The following is a 3,198-nucleotide window of genomic DNA, read 5'->3' on the forward strand; positions in this document are numbered from 1 at the left end:
ACGAGTCGGTGAGAAAAAGATGGCATTATATCTCGCAAAATACGAAGCTCAGTTTGCCTCAGTTCCTCCATGCCATACACTGAAAAAAAAATTTGCTTACTTTTAGTAAATATATTTACTAAAATTAGATTTACTTAATTTAAATAAATAATGTTAAAATGTAAAACTTATTAATTTGACTATAGTAAACTAAAGCATTAAAATCAGAAAATGTTTTCTTCTTGAAACGTTTACTTGAATCAAATTCAGGTTTACTATATTACAGTGTAATAGTTATTGAAATATAGTAAATGAATTTTTAAAATACTAAATCCGAATCTTTTAATTTTAGAAATGGCACTTTAATAAATATTTACTTAATTTCACGTTTCCAAAGTTATAAAAATAATAAATGGAGTACTTATAAGAAATAAATATTTTCTTTAGTGCAATTATTACATTTAAGGAAACGCATACTGAAATAAAGTTAATATATTCGACAAAAAAAGGAAAAGAATATTTTATTTGTAAGCATTTTTAACTCGACGGAATCCTATAAGTTCGCAACGACGCGCGACGCTGCTAGGTGGCGTATGATGGGAAACGTTTCTCAAATTTAAAATATATCCAACCATAATATATAAGCAGACTCCCTGCGAAGCGAAAACCACAGAGTCCACTGTCGTAAGACTCGTATATATATAAGTGGAAGAATCCCTTCTCTCTCTCTCTACAAGGATATCTCTTGGCGCTTGGACGCCAATTTATATATGTTTTAGAAAAAATTTTTAAAGTTTTTACTTATAGGTAAAAATAATTTATAGAAAAATTATTTTTTTAAATTAAATAAATATTATTAGAAAATTGTTAACTTATAAAACATAAGATTCATATCTCTATAAATATTGACTATATTGTATACAAAATACTTCTTAAAGTTTATGAATTCTTTATTTAATGAAAAAATGCATTTTGTTGAAAGTAATAAATATAATTAGAAAATTACTAATTAGTAAAAAATAAAAATTATATTTCAATAATTATTAACTGCATTGTAGTAAATACTTGTTATAATTAATTAATTATTTCCTTTATAAAAGAATTATGTTGTTCAAATAAATACATACAGTTTCTTATTTTAAAAAAACGCGTTCACAGTTGCATGCAAACACGCGATTTACTAAAATTAAGCTAAATTTTTTTTATTTTAGTAAATTTTTTTCTCAGTGTAGAATTGATTTTACATTCCACTAGCTTTTGTTTCGATGGCAAGTTCTATGAGCAGATCTATGGTAGTCCCATGGGATCTCCCCTCTCTCCAATATTAGCTGATATGGTCATGGAGGATCTTGAGACTCACTGTTTAAGTTTATTGGACTTCGATGTTTGTGTTTACCTCCGCTATGTAGATGACGTTTTTACCATAGTGCCGAAGCGAGCTATAAATGCTTTATTGGAAGCGTTCAACGGTTACCACCCACGGTTACGTTTCACCTATGAAATTGAAACTGGTGATTCGTTGCCGTTTCTGGATACTATTGTGATTAGGGACGGTGATGAGTTAATCACCAATTGGTATAGGAAACCAACTTTTTCGGGGAGATACATTAATTACTTTTCTAACCATCCACTCAAATATAAAATCAACAGTATAAATAACTTAGTGGATCGTGCTATCTTGTTGTCGGACGAGCGTTTCCATCACGCCAACATTAATATTATTAAAAATATCCTTGTGGATAATAGCTTCCCGATTAAGTTGGTTAATAAGCATATTAACAATAGATTGCGACAATTAGAAAATAGAAGGGACTTGAGTACCAATTCCGAACGCGACAGCACGTTTGATGTACGCAGATGTGTGGTGATCCCTTATGTGAAGGGCTTAAGCGCGGGCATACGGGGTACTCTTGAGAGAGTCCGCTGTGACGTGGTATATAAGATACCGAAAAAACTCAGTGCTGTCATCAGGAGGGGCAAGGACAGATTAACGACTAACAGGGAAACTAATGTGGTTTACAAAATTGATTGTGAGAATTGCGACGCGTCTTACATTGGGCAGACGAAGAGACATCTCGAGACAAGAGTGAAAGAACATTTCAGCGATATTAAAAAACATGACAGCAATTTCTCTGTCGTAAACAAGCACCGGATACAGAATGACCACAATTTTAAGTGGTCAGATCCGAAAATATTACACAAAGAACCTCACTTGAAAATGAGAGAGATCGCTGAAATGTTCTTTATAAAGAAAAATAAGAACACGATCAATTTAAAAAAAGATACCGAGAATTTAAATACGATATACGACAGTGTCATCATGTCAGTTTAACTGTTTATATTTCTACCTCGGGACACCTTGTTTCTTTCGTTGTCCGCTCAGTCTCCCAAGTACTCGCATACATGTAACATGTCGCAACGAAGAACTAGTCATACGCGAAATCCTATTATGAGATTCGTAAGTTTTTCTTGATCGTCGCTTTCTCTCCTCATATATCATTGTTGCTACAAATTAAGATTGGTCCACAGCTGACCTTTAGGGCCATGCGGGAACATGCTCATGAACTCAGGAATCTGTACTAATTATGTGACGAGTCAATAGATGATAGGTATTGCTTAATATTTAATAACGTCGTTAACTTAATATTGTCTCGATTTATTTATATTGTTTTTCTTTTTCGCTGTTCCTGTTTCAGTTCGCACTTGAAAAGGGCTCGAATATAGAGCCGAAACGTTGTGCATTCTTGTATATATCGCGCCAGTTAATCGAGAAATAAATTGAATTGCTAATAATATTATTGTTTAGCCTATTTTGGTGGCTCTCGAAATTTGAGGGCCATGGGCTAAAAATGTCCAATTTTAGGGTTACTCTTTATAAACATGTTCTTATACTTCTACAACAAACTGCATTTAGATCATAAAAATATTCGTAGAATCTTGTACGAAGTTTTAAATGATTGTAATTTTTGCAAGAATGTACAACTTCTACAATTTACTATAAAATTTTCATAAAAATATTCGTAGAATGTTGTAGGAAGTTTTAAATAGTTGTAATTTTTACAAGAATGTACAACTTCTACAATTTACTACAAAATTCTCATAAAAATATTCGTAGAATGTTGTACATAGTTGTAAATGGTTGTGATTTTTACAATAATCTACAACTTCTATAATTTACTACGTTCTCATAAAAAATATTCGCAGAATGTTGTAGATAGT

The 3,198-nt window shown here is 31.6% G+C and overlaps 1 long non-coding RNA gene across 1 annotated transcript; it reads left to right on the forward strand.

Annotated features, from left to right (window-relative positions):
* Window positions 1-2,127: 2,127 nt before the first annotated feature.
* LOC139786831 (uncharacterized) lies at window positions 2,128-2,762 on the forward strand. Its single transcript, XR_011722436.1, has 3 exons — window positions 2,128-2,437; window positions 2,509-2,588; window positions 2,676-2,762. It is a non-coding gene; the product is annotated as an uncharacterized lncRNA (long non-coding RNA).
* Window positions 2,763-3,198: the final 436 nt, after the last annotated feature.

The sequence above is a fragment of the Temnothorax nylanderi genome, unplaced genomic scaffold (genome assembly GCF_030848795.1).
Source record: "Temnothorax nylanderi isolate EJ_2023f unplaced genomic scaffold, tnyl_v1.0 TNYL_tig1161_pilon, whole genome shotgun sequence".
Classification (NCBI taxonomy): Eukaryota; Metazoa; Arthropoda; class Insecta; order Hymenoptera; family Formicidae; genus Temnothorax; species Temnothorax nylanderi.